General features: G+C 41.0%; 1 protein-coding gene across 1 annotated transcript in view; it reads left to right on the top strand.

The window, feature by feature from the left end:
- Positions 1-13,374, top strand: part of YWHAG (tyrosine 3-monooxygenase/tryptophan 5-monooxygenase activation protein gamma) — a 22,931-nt gene that overhangs the window by 93 nt on the left and 9,464 nt on the right. The window lies entirely within an intron of this gene.

Below are 13,374 nucleotides of genomic sequence, written 5' to 3'. Positions count from 1 at the left end.
CCCCCCCGCCGCCTCGCCCCAGCCCCTTCGCAGACGCGGGCTTTCGCGGGGTCGACTTGGGGACTAGTCGCCCGTCGCTCCTGCAGGTTGGCCGCCCCAGAGGGGGCTGGGGAGGGTCCTGAGAGTGCTGAGGGCCGGGTGTGACGCGGCCTCTCCCCGAGCGTTCCCCAGGGCCGGCGGCGCTGCAGCCTCGGCCCTCCCCACGCGCCCGCGCTGGGGCGGGGTCTTGGAGGGCTGGTCTCGGGAGCGGGGTCTCTGGCCGTTGCGCCTCCGGGTCTGCTGGGGACCTGAGCAGGGGCCGTGCGCATCCTTTGTGCCCCACTTCCCCTCCTCCCAGCCTGGCCGTGTGGGGGCGGGGGACCGCATGGATGCGGTTCCTCTTTTCTCCCTGATGTCTGGGCGGCGCCTTTCCCATTCACTCAGCAGGTCTCCCGGTTTTCTAATACTACCCCCTTCCCCAAATCTTCCCACTGCCTCTCCAGACAGATCCTTTAGGACCTCCCCGGGAAAAATGTAGGCTGTCCTGAAAACCTGGGCTCCATGGTGCAAAATCGAAACCTCCTTGCTCACGTTTTTCTTAACAAAAGGCTTCTCTTTCTGCATGCCCCAAAGCAAGTCCTCATCCTTTTAGGAAGGGGGCACGTTTGTCTCGCTAGCGTTTTCATTGATTGTTCTCAGTATGTCATATCCATGTTTTCCTACGGCTTTCGTATTGAAAAGTGTTGGTATTGTCTTTAAAACAAAGGTTGTGAATTTAGCTGATTGGTTCAGTTTGTGACATGCTCTTTCTTTTTTAAATATAGGCACACATCTGTCGAAATTCCTATAAGTTGAAAAAATATTCTCTGATCTGATATTGCAAACAAAGCGGTGGTGGGAGGCAGTATCAAGTCATTCCAGAAGATTCTGCATTTGTCGTATTGCAGAGAGCCTAGACTGGGTGGAGGCTGGGAGGAGTTATTTTAAAGGGGAAAAAGTCTTTTTTTTTTTTTTAATTTGTTTTGTTAGATGCATCTGAAGCTTAAAAAAAAAAAAAACTAGCGCATCCTCAATGCTGATGAAAAGAGAATACTGGTTTCCAGTTGTCGCATTTTGCAGATTCCTGCTTGTATTGCACCATTTTGTCAGTAACACTATATTCACCTAATGGGTGGTCAACCAGTTTGATATTAGAGGATGGGGGAAGTATTGAGCATTATTAAATGAAACGTAAAATTATCTAATGATTTCGGTCTCCCACTATTTTCATATCTAACTTCCTGCCTTATGTAACAAAGGTTTTAAAACGCATCTCCAGTGTGCAGCGGATGGAGGAGTGTACCTTGCCTGTTAAACCTTTTTAATGAAGCAGTGTAGGTATTGCAGATTAATTCTTGAATAACTTTACTGGTTCACAGAAGATGACAGTGCTGATGCCTGTGTATTTAAGCCAGCTACATTAACGAAGATTTTTATCTCATTAAGGAAGAGAATTGATTCTGAAATTTGGAGTACTGCTGTATTAATATTATTGCCACAGTTGCTGTCTTTAAAGCTTAAATGATGTAAGTTGCACTTAAGCAGATCTCAGTATCTTTAGTTCACATTACTTAGACTCTTCTAAATTTTCCATATTTCTAGTTTCACAGGAAAGCTAGTGACCTCGCTCCTATATCCATAGCAACCCAGTGATGTCATCACACACAATGACACAGAGGCTGCAGTGCACCTAATGGGTTGGTAGGGAGTATGCAGATGGCATTTGTCCAAGGTAATGCAGAAATTAGCAGATAAGCCAGGTGGAATTGAGCATTTTATCTTCCACCGGATGAGAATTGGTCCTCCAAATAAGAATTTCATTTATCCTTAGACGTGCAAATCAGGGACGTCTAGCTATGCCTGTTCACCTTCGTATTTGTAGTTTTCTCAAAAGTTTATAAGATACAGTCGTCGTTTTAAACATTTGTCTATAAAATTGGGCAATGACGGAATAAAGATAGAAGTTTTAAACAAGAATATGTTTTATGCTCATAGTGCAGGGATGAGCTGTATACATGGGTTTATTGCAGATTATTAACTCGGCAGGTTTTAATAAAAACTTTAAAAAAATTATGACTTCCTACTGGGGCATTTTCAGTAAATGATAGGGAATGAGAATCCATTACCGAACAATTTAGCTTGGGATTTGGAAAAGTTCTCTTTTGCTGTGTTTATGTTTCTGTTCCTTAACTGAGTGTGCAGGAAAAAACAGTTTATAAAATATAGCAGACCTTTTCCAAATCTGTTTACCATGATTTTGAGGAATTAGGCTTACCTCTGATCTGCATTTTCCTCATCTGTAAAATGGGTCAATACCTGCTTGACAAAGTTGTGAGGATTAAATAAAAAACATAGTAGGTGCTTAAGAAAAGGTAACTATTTATAAAACTTTGTTTATTCCTTTGTTTATAAAAATCGTCTCATCAGAGAATTTGGAAAATACAGGAAGATACAAAGAAAATACTCAGTCCTACCACTTGAGTTCTCTTCTAAGGCTGAAGTCATCCAGATGCTAGCGTGATTAAAGTTATTTGCATCGGATGAAGTTACCCTAGTAGTAAAGAGTTAGGACCTGTGATAGTTGTAGGTGGGTGACCAGGATAGAGATAAAACGGTGTATTCTAGAAAGAAGGAAAGAAGGAAGTTTAGTCTTTTAAGACACATGTGTAGGTTTGTATCTAAAAAGAGCAAACACCTAGATGTTTCCTACTTGTTAGACAATACTGACTTGTCCTTTGGATTTTAATAGACTCTTGAGAAGTTAATATTCTAAGTAGGCTACTGGTACTTTCCTGGGGGTGAGGGGGGGCGGGCAGAAAAGGTTCTGGGCTAGTAACTTTGTTGAAGTTCCTGGGTTAAGCCGTTTAACTTGGGTGTGCTAGGGGGCATTAGTGGCAAAAGGCTATCTTAATTATATAAAAAAGTCTTCGTGGTGGAATCGATATACTTAAAAAGTTTTTACAATGTTAAATATTCTGTTTTTCCTGCTAGCTCTTCCAGGAGGCTAGATCAATAGCCATTATCACTAATGGAGTAATGACACCTCTTTAGACTCTTAAGAGGTGGAGTTCTGCCAGCCATTATTATAATCAAAGTCATGTGGTTTCAGTTGTGCTCTTTGGGGTGGAAAGAATACAGATGACAGTTTGCTTTTTATGTTAACCTTCACAGTAACTGAAATGACTCTTAAGTGCCTTTTCTAATTATTTTAACAATTTCATATGTATCTTTTGGGTTATATTAAGATAAAAGATGTTGCTGAATGTGCATCCTCATTACAGTTCTTTGGATTAATTGCAGACCCTGGGGAGGATTTCATCCCCTGGTACTTGGAGGAAGCCTTATTTATTTATTAAACCAAACTCTAAATTATTAAAAAGTGGAGGAAATGATTTTGTTTTTATTGAGGTAAAAGTCACAACATAAACTGACCATTTTCAAGTGTACAATTCAGTAGCATTCAGTACATTCACAATGATGTGCAGTCATCACCTCTAGAAAAAATAGGAAAATGATATTTTTAAAAAGTGATGATGGTCTGGCTATAGCTGGCTGGATTTCAGCACATTACTGATTCAGGAATGTGTCAATAGTGCAGGGCTCACAGCCAGTGGTAATCAGTATCCCTTTCTCTTTGTTTTCTAACATCTGAACCTTTCAGCATAAATTGAAAAGGGGACTTATTTTGGCTAGATTTGTATTTCCATTTAAAAAGTTAACAGAGCTTAAAAACTATACGTTGCTCACACAAATTAATAAGAACAATTTACCTGAAATCGGAGCAAACTATTAACTATTTGGAGATTATAGGAATTTTGCTGGTGTTCTTATCACTCATTTTCCACCCCAAGACTGACTTTGTTAGACACACTTGCCCTGCTGTGTGGCACCGGTTCCTGCAGTGCTGAGAGTGGTGAGCTATTCAAGCATGGGCTTCTCGTAAATAAGATGTTAAATACATTGTTTTGGTGTTTCTGAGGCTGCCAGGAACAACAACTTGTCTCCAGTATCACCAGCCCTAACAGTGTCAGGGCATCTGATTCTTTCTGTATTCCTACCAGATTCCATGAGATGTGGAAAAAAAGAAGCAAAGACCACTTTATATGTTTAATAGTCAAAGGGAAAAAAATCACATGTAAACCATTGTCTTTTGTCTTATTTTCTAAGCTCTGTTTGTTAGAGCTTGACCAGATATTCGAGACTATAATTATAGGGAACCTATATTTGTTGTCTTTCTAGGCTATAAAGGCTATCAACATGAGCTGCCTTATGGCCTTTCCTCTCATAATCATTTTTCTGCTGTCTTCCCCAAATTCCATTTTAGGTATTAACTATCATTTTGGTTTAGTACCAGACCATATTATCTTGCTTTAGACTGGCACTTGAAATTTTGATTTTACTAAATTATGAATTTGAGTCGTAAAAAAACAGTTACATGAAAAGTGATCAACAAAAATTCCCCAAAGCTTTAATTTTAAGATAAATGGTTAAATTTATTTGGTTCCATGATTTTGCAGAAACAATAAAAATTTGTAAACCTTGTAAGACTGCATGAGTCTTTTTTTTCTTCCTTTTAAAAGAACTCGTGAAGTCTAAACCAAATTTTCATCAGCATATCACTTTGTAAGAGTGTCCCACAGAGGTAGATTTTTCTTTACCTAAGTTGAATACTGTTAATGTGGTGCATAGCATTAGTTGCATTGTGAATAAGTAGATAGGAATGAGAGTGTTCTTACATATATAGATTTTTAATATGACATTTTTTTAAAATTCCAAATAAACTCATTGGTCTTATCCTTTTAATCTTTGAAGTGATACCTTATTTTTGGAGAGGTGTAAAGCGAAACTCGGTGAGTAGGACCCAGGTGTAGTGTCAGCTTTTCCCTCTTAATAATTCTGTTGCTAGAACAGGGGTGCCAGAGCTGGGGATATGACAGTGACAACAGTGGGCAGCTGAACATGTAATGACAGTAGTGCGAGAGGAATCCCTCATCCACCCTCCCCCACCGCCGAGTATGAAGAGCAGCTGTGGTGGTGTGAGTAGTGAGAGAAGGCTAAGAGGTAACAAGAGGAAGGCTTTGAAAAAGAAGATTTGTTTTGAAGAGAGAGATCATTTAAAACTTCTTTAGCTTTCTGGAAGGAGTTATTAACATGGCACTTAAGCTACCATATTCAAATAACCAAGATCTAGGAAACAAAGTTGCCTGTGGTGCCAGTACTTTAAGGATGTGGAAATAAGCTTAAAATATTTTTGACTGAATTGTTTCAATTCAGTACTATTCAGTTCAACACAGTGCTCCTTTTGTATGGGTCTGACATGAAATAGTGAATGAGTATGTCTTTGCAGCAGAAGCCCAGCATGGATAGTTCCCATGCAAACAATCCCATACTCCCGCCAGGACATTCTTACATGAGGGCCTGCCTGGCATGGCTAGACCGGGTGGATAGATGTTATTTTCAAATCATACTCCACTCTTCACATATGACTCACCTCTTGTCTTTCTAACTACATCTGTGTAGTAAAAATAGAGACTTAAAGTTTAGACACTATATTTTTTTCCTAGTAGTTTGAAAATGACCCAGTGCATGAGGATACGGAGAAATAACAAGATAGGGTAAGAACAGCCAGAACAGCATTCCGCAGACAAGGAAAGCTGGTGGGGACAAGTGAGTAGGTAAGAAAAATTTTAGAATATCTTGATTTTGGGATGCTCTGATCTTCTAAGGGACTCTGGTTTTTGGAAGGCTGTCATCAGTGGGACAGACCACTGATGACAAAAATGTCTGGCCTTTAGGATGCTAGAAGAATGACAAGTATCACCATAATAGTTCCCTGTGCAGGGATATTTCCATCATGTCTTTCTACAGGGTTTTGCACCTTGCTTTTTCCCCTTGATATTTCAAGGATATTTTCTTCTGTTATCAGTATTTTCAGTGGCTGAACAATCCTGTGGGCGTGCCATAATTTAATTTTTATTTAGCATTTAGGCCGTTTCCAAATTTATAAATAATATTGCCATGAATATCTTTGTGGCTAAAGCTTTCAACACAGATTGTATATTAGGACAGAGACCCCAAAGTGGAATTTTTGAAAGAATTGCTAAGAACTTTTAAGGAACTTGAAACCATCACTAGTACTGCTGTGTATCTCAAAAGTTTTGGAAGGTGTAATTGTTTGGATAGATAGTACATACACATGGTTCAAAGTTCAAGGATACCCTATTGCCCTTTCTGCTCCAGAAAGAGAAAATGAGGTTGAAACAGGGGAAAGTTTAACTGTAAGCTTAATTTGTGGCAAGCCTCTCTTCCGCTTTCTTGTGGTTGGAATGAGTACCTTTTTAAAAAATTAAAAAAAAACAAAACCAAAAAAACTAATATGGTAACTTTCAAGTATATGCAAAATAAAGATAATAGCATGATATAACCCCATATAACCAGTTTCACCGTTTGTCAGCATATTGGCCAATCTTCTAGCTATATACTTTACTACTGTTCTGGTCCCCTTGGTATTTACCATCTTGCAAGATGGTTTTTTATTGACCTAAAATTACGCCTTATTTCCCACAAATGTTCCAGTTACTAGCAAGATCTCTTTATATTCAGATTTGGCAACTTCAAAGTGTAGTTTCTTGCTTAAAGCATATAATCCAGGTGGCAGATAATTTTTTTCCTTGATATTAAGAGGAGTGTTTCTCTTCAGTTGACATCCAAGTGATGCTTCCCGTCAGCCTGTGCTCATGAGGAGGAGGAAAGGCTGGATGGGTCACGAGTGGGGAGAGGAAAGATGGTGCTGTATCAGGTAGGTTTAGAGAAGGGTTTTATCATTACTGGACTGTTCGTTTTTACTGCCTTTTTTGGGAAAGGGACAACAAAGGCTGATATCTTTTGTCAGTTCTGGCTTTTATCACCAATCTGATAGAAGTGCTAAAACCCAACTGATTTGTTGAGGGCGATGTGGATAAACAAGTTTTGCTTTTGTTCGGTTTTGTTGCTTGCCAAGCATTTTTAAAAAATCATTTTTGCCTTGAAGTCATCATAGTACTGGTTGAAGGTATGAGTAGGTAGGTAGTTAGGTAGATAGATACGTACATACACTAGCTGTCTGGGCCCAGACACCTTGGGTTTGAATTCCATGCTCAGAAGTATAGAGTTGACGAGTTTAATGATATCAATAATATAGGTGAGTATACTGCCGTTTTATTTTTTTTACCATTCGAAGGTCCTGCAGAAAAAGGCTAGATTTTTGGAACCGTTTATTGAGGAAGAGAAAACAGCATGGTAAACTTCAAACAGCTATAGTAATGAATTGAACTTTAAAATTGCATAAAATATATTTCTATTAACATTACTTATTTAGAACTCTGTCTAGCATATAGATTCTCAAAAACACTGAGTGAATTATAGCTAGTTCTTATTTTGGATTTATGGTACTCTTGCATTTTGATCATGTTTTTCTCTTCATAATCTGGCTGGCTGTATAAATACATATATTTTTTAATGAAAGATGATTAAGACTAGCTTTTTAGCAAGTGTTTACATCTGTTGTGAAAATCACGTCAGTACTATAATTTACTAAGCTGTTAGGGCATAGCATTACCCTGAAATGTTGATGAGTTCCACTACACAGTGGAAAACCTAGTGTACTTTTGGGTATGACTTTTTTCACATCTGTTCTATAGACTTCTGCACTGACTATAATATTTTTGGGAAGACAAGATTTTTTGGGGGGGGTGGGGCGGTACGCGGGCCTCTCACTGTTGTGGCCTCTCCCGTCCCAGAGCACAGGCTCCGGACGCGCAGGCTCAGCGGCCATGGCTCACGGGCCCAGCCGCTCCGCGGCACGTGGGATCCTCCCGGACCGGGGCACAAACCCGTGTCCCCTGCATCAGCAGGCGGACTCTCAACCACTGCGCCACCAGGGAAGCCCGGAAGACAAGATTTTAAGTTACACACTCTCAGATTAAAATATTGCAATATAGTTGTACTGTCACTTGGGAAGCATCTTTCTATACTTTTCCCATTTAATTTCACAACAGTTTTATAAAGTGATGGTTCCATTTTACAGGTGGAAATGTTTAAGTAATTTGCTTATTAAGGCTTGAGTTAAAAGTATTTTTCCTAAATCTCGGCCTCTTTTAAAAGGTTTTTTAGTTTTCAAAAAGGAGTCAAAGGTGAAGTGTATACATGGATACTGGTAATCTTTTAGCTGTTGTCTCAGTGATCTGTTTTCATTAATTTTAGTCAATATTCCATTGTTTGCAGAAGCTTTGAAATTCCTTCAAACTGCTGTATTTTTAATATTTTTCCATTTGATTGTCCTTGAGAGGGTTGTTATGTAATCCAGGTTTTTAATACAGAACAGACTTCTTTAGGACAGCCCTAAGATGAAATACTCAATATGAGTGTAATCTTTCTTTTAGAAAATATTTGGTCCCACGATTGTGGTGTGTTTTAAATATCATTTAACAAAGGAGAATTTGCAGTTTTTCATATAAGGAGGTAAGTACCATGCTTTTGCCGTTGGAGTCTTACAGGTATTGCCAAGAAGTGAAAGGATGCCACTCAAACTGAATGGAAGAGTATACCTCACTTGAAAGAAATGGGAGGAAGCTGTGACTTTTTTGTACATCAAAGATAATGTGGGCTTGTGTGGAATTCACAAACTGGAATGTGGAAACATGTTTTGAGGGGATTTAAGTAAAGATCAAAGGAAGAAAAGAATGTTAACTTGAATATTTTGTAGATGTTCTAGGCAGTGGAAGAAGTGAATGGTACTGATCCAGAATTCACACAGGGAAGGTAGAGTTGTGAGGGGATTATTGAACGTCTGTGGGAACATTCCACACACAGAAAGTGAAGGTCAGCCCAGTGCTGTGGTATCAGAGGACACTGAAGTCACCTTGAGCATCAGGGGAGATTTCCTAGAGAAATGATGGCAGAGCAGCAGTGAGGGGTGGGTGTTGAGGGGAGGGGAAAGGCTGGAGGAAGGAGTGTCCAGGCAGAGGGAATAGCATTGTTTAGTTGCAGAATGTACAGGGAGCAGAATCTGTTGCATGATTGATCCAGTCACTACTGGTTGCACTGAGAGAATGTTAGGAAATGAGTCCAGAGAGGTAAATAGGGGCAGGGGCCAGTTCACGAAGGGCCTTGTGGAGTTTGGGTTTTTTTCTTAGGCTTTGGAGAGTCATTGAAGGATTTCAGGCAGAAGAGGATCATTGTCCAGTTTTTGGTTTGGAGAGAACCTTGGCAGCAGTGTGGAAGTTGAAGAGGAGGACAGTGTGGCAGCGGAACAAGACTGATGAGTATTGCAGGGTCTGCTCTGAAGGTATGAGGACCAGGACGTGGACAGTGACGGCAGATTTGAGAGAGAGAGAATTTGATGGCTGGAGATGGGAGGAGGAGGGAGGAGAAATGATGGAGAAGATCAAGTCAGTTGCCCTCATGCTGTGTTTGAGGAAACATTTAAGTGGCAGTAAATGGAAGCATCATGGACAAATTAATTCATGAAAAGCTCTTAAAACAGGGCCTGGGGCTTCCCTGGTGGCGCAGTGGTTGAGAGTCCGCCTGCCGATGCAGGGGACGCGGGTTCCTGCCTCGGTCCGGGAAGATCCCACATGCCGCGCAGCGGCTGGGCCCGTGAGCACGGGCTGCTGAGCCTGTGCTCCGCAACGGGAGAGGCCGCAACAGTGAGAGGCCCATGTACCGCAAAAAAAAAAAAAAAAACAGGGCCTGGCACAGGTTAAGCACTCAGTGTTACTTATTATTCATTAAGTAAATAAATATTTATTTAGGAACCACTAACGGCTAGATTCTATTCTCAGACCTGGAGGATATACTATCCCCTGCCCTCACAGAACTAACATTCTAGTGGGAGTCTCCTACCAGGCATAATAAGGTCACCTAGGCAAAATTGAGAGTTGAAGTCAGAGTGAACCCTGGGGAATCCCACCCACTTCAGTAGTGACTGGAATGAGGAAGAAAAGACTAAGTAGATGGTGATAGAAAACCAAGAAAGAAAGCTAACAAAGTGGACAAGAGTGTCAAGAAAGGGGGATTAGTCTGCAGTGTTAGATCCCTTACGAATTAAGATTAAGACATAAGAGAACATGGGATATGTGAGGTAGGAAGACAGTTGATGACAGTGGTAATGGGGTGAGGAGTGAATGAAAGGTGAAGAAATGGTAACAAGTATAGGCTAATTTTCAGAAACTTGATTTTGAAGGAAACAGATGTGATTAAAAGGCATCGTTTATTTTAAACCGCAACTTGGACTACATGTTAATGGGAAAGTACAGGAGAGAGTGACTGATGGGAATATCTTGAGAGGGAAGAAGCATCTTGTTTGCATACAGGGAGGAGGCGGCAGTGGTAGGGGCAGTTGTTTGTCAAGTAAAGGCCTTTGGTCACTTTTCTTTGAAGAGGCAGTAGTGAGCAAGGGTTGCCAGGCAGTGAGTGCTAAGGGCCCGGCTGAGGTTAAAAAGCCTTAATTTGTAGTGATTACAATCTAGTTTTTTTTGGTCTCTCCCTCTCCCCTACCCCGCCCCATATTTTGGGTATAAGAGTAGAAAGCAGGCTGGGTGGTTCTATTGATTGAGCATTTGGGTGTTTTAGAGATGGTATAGCAGAAGGACAAGGCATAGGGATGTTGATATTAATGCAAAAATAATTGAATTTGATGGATCTTGATGAACCTTACAAGGAGGAAATAAAACCTAAAGGAAAGGGGCTGAGAAAAAAGGAGAGGGCTCAAGAGCAAGTCTAGTAGGTGGAAGTGAGGACTGGTAACATTGAAGGATAGGTAGGAGTTTGGTTTTATTATTTTTTTACTTGTTTTGGCCGTGCCGCACAGCTTGCAGGATCTCAGTTCCCCAACCAGGGATTGAACCCAGGCCACGGCAGTGAAAGCTCCAAGTCCTAACCACTAGACCACAAGGGAACTCCCCTTTTTAAAAAAAATTTCTATTTTTTAATTTTATTTCTTTTTGCTTTATTTATTTTAAATATTTATCTATTTATTTATCTTGGCCGCACCTCTTAGTTCCCTGACCAGTGAAATCGCCAAGTCCTAACCAGTGGACTGCCCAGGGACTCGCAGGAGTTTGATTTTAAAAGTGAATGGTTAGGGCTTCCCTGGTGGTGCAGCTGTTGGGGGTCCGCCTGCCGATGCAGGGGACGCGGGTTCGTGCCCCGGTCTGGGAAGATCCCATGCGGAGCGGCTGGGCCCGTGAGCCGTGGCCGCTGGGCCTGCGCGTCTGGAGCCTGTGCTCCGCAACGGGAGGGGCCACAGCGGTGAGAGGCCCGCGTACCAAAAAAAAAAAAAATGAATGGTTGGGGGTGGGGCCAGGGGGATAAATTAGGAGTTTGGGATTAACGTATGCACATTACATAAAATAATCAACAAGGACCTACTCAATATCCTGTAATAACCTGTATGGGAAGAGACTGCAGAGAATGGATACATGTGTATGTCTAACTGAGTCACTTTGCTGTACGCCTGGAACTAACAGCATTGTAAGTCAACTATACTCCAATATAAAATAAAAATTTAAAAAATGAATGGTTGTGAGTGAGGTTAAAGGTGTGGTTTGGGGATAAGTTGTCAGAATCGATGAGATAACTGAACTGTTGTTCAGAATTAATTTGAGGGAGTAGCCTTGGATAATGAGGTAGGGCCAGAGGTCTGGATACAGGTAAACAATCTCAAAGTGAGCATGACATTGATTCTAGGAGAAATTTTAGAAGCAGAGAAAAGGCATGAAAGAGAAGATTGTGAGGGAGTCAGTATGGACTTGTATAAGAACCTGCATAACTAATTTTGATTTAACTAATTTTTATTTTATTTTTAAAAAATATTTATTTGGTTGCACCGGGTCTTAGTTGCGCCAGGTGGGCTCCTTAGTTGAGGCTCCAGTTAACTAATTTTTAGAATAGGGTTATTTGACTGCTAGCCAAGGGAGTGCTAGAGCATAGTATATCTATTTCCTGATTTGTGAGGTTAAATGGTGAGCTGCAGAGCTTTGGCATTTGTCCCGGTTGTTGAAAAGGGAGATCAGACTGGAGCAATGGGTGGAATCTTGGCTAATGAAGTGGCCTTGTTTTTGCTTCAGGTCCTGTACCTTGACCCTAAAATTCAACTGTTCGTTACATTTGGTGCAGGTGGCACTTAACAATAGCCACCTTAATATTTGTTAAGTTTTTGTTTGTATCAAACTTCCTAAAGCAAATATTTCTTATTTATCACAGTTCTTTATACTGGCCAGGTAGTTTGGGTCTAGACTTGCTCCTGTGGGGCCGGAAGAACTATGAAGAGGCAAAGGCCTCTCATTTCCAGGTTAACCCAGGCTTCTTTGCCTGGGGAAGGTTCCCAGCAGCGAGCCCTGATTCACAAGCATTTTTCAGGCCTTTGCTTACCTCATACTTGCTAATGTTCTACTAGCCAAAGCAAGTCTCATGATCCAGTTCACATTATAGAGTTGGGGAAATATAGTTCTTGATGGAAGTTCTTGACGGAAGGAGCTGCGAAATCATTTAAAAGGAAGGAGATATACACAGGGTTGGAGGGAGTTATTAGGGCCGTTTATGCAAACAGTCTGGGCTGGATACAGCCTATGTAGATTCATGTCACTTAAACATTCGGAAGTGACAGTTTAGGTACTGTGGTTGATTCACTGCTGAGTGAAGTGTGCTACCTGCCCTTAAGGACTTTAGTCCTTTTAGGAAAAAGAAAGGTATACAGTTAAACTACAAGGCATTAGATATAAGCAGTATAATAACTGCAAGGTGAAAGTTACACACAGAGTAAGCAGTAGTTAGTTCTGCCTGAGGAATTTTCAGGCTTCAGGAAGTAAGTGCAGTATTTGAATTAGGGCTTAAAAGATGACATATAGAGAATTTTTCTTCATAGTTCTGGAAGTGCATTTTAGGTGGTTGGAAAAGCATGATAGCAGAGGAGTGTGTAATGTGAGGAAGACTGCGAGACCTGGGTCTGGGTATTGATGACTTGCAGCAGGGCTCTATTGATATTTGGGCCAAATTATTCTTTGCTCTTGTATGTGGCTGACCTGTGCATTGTAGGATGTTCACCAGCATGCCTGGCCTCTGCCCAGTAGATAATATCTAAATAGAGCTGCTTTTAAAATGCACTGTACCATAGGTTATACAGCATTTTCAAATACACCAGCTTATTTACCTTCTTCCCCCTGCCCCCCTCCCCCCCAAAAAGAGCAGATCTATGGTAAAACTAGCAGTTATAAATGTTGGTTCATTTGTGCTGAATTCAGAAAATAGCCCAGCTGAAGTGTGAAGTGTTGTATTCTAAATAGCAGACTGAAGAGTGCTGGCAAATTTGGGGGGAAA

The sequence above is a fragment of the Lipotes vexillifer genome, unplaced genomic scaffold, assembly GCF_000442215.2.
Source record: "Lipotes vexillifer unplaced genomic scaffold, Lipotes_vexillifer_v1.1 scaffold12, whole genome shotgun sequence".
Classification (NCBI taxonomy): Eukaryota; Metazoa; Chordata; class Mammalia; order Artiodactyla; family Lipotidae; genus Lipotes; species Lipotes vexillifer.
The sequence above is the reverse complement of the archived record's forward strand: the minus strand, read 5'-3'. Positions and strand labels throughout refer to the sequence as shown.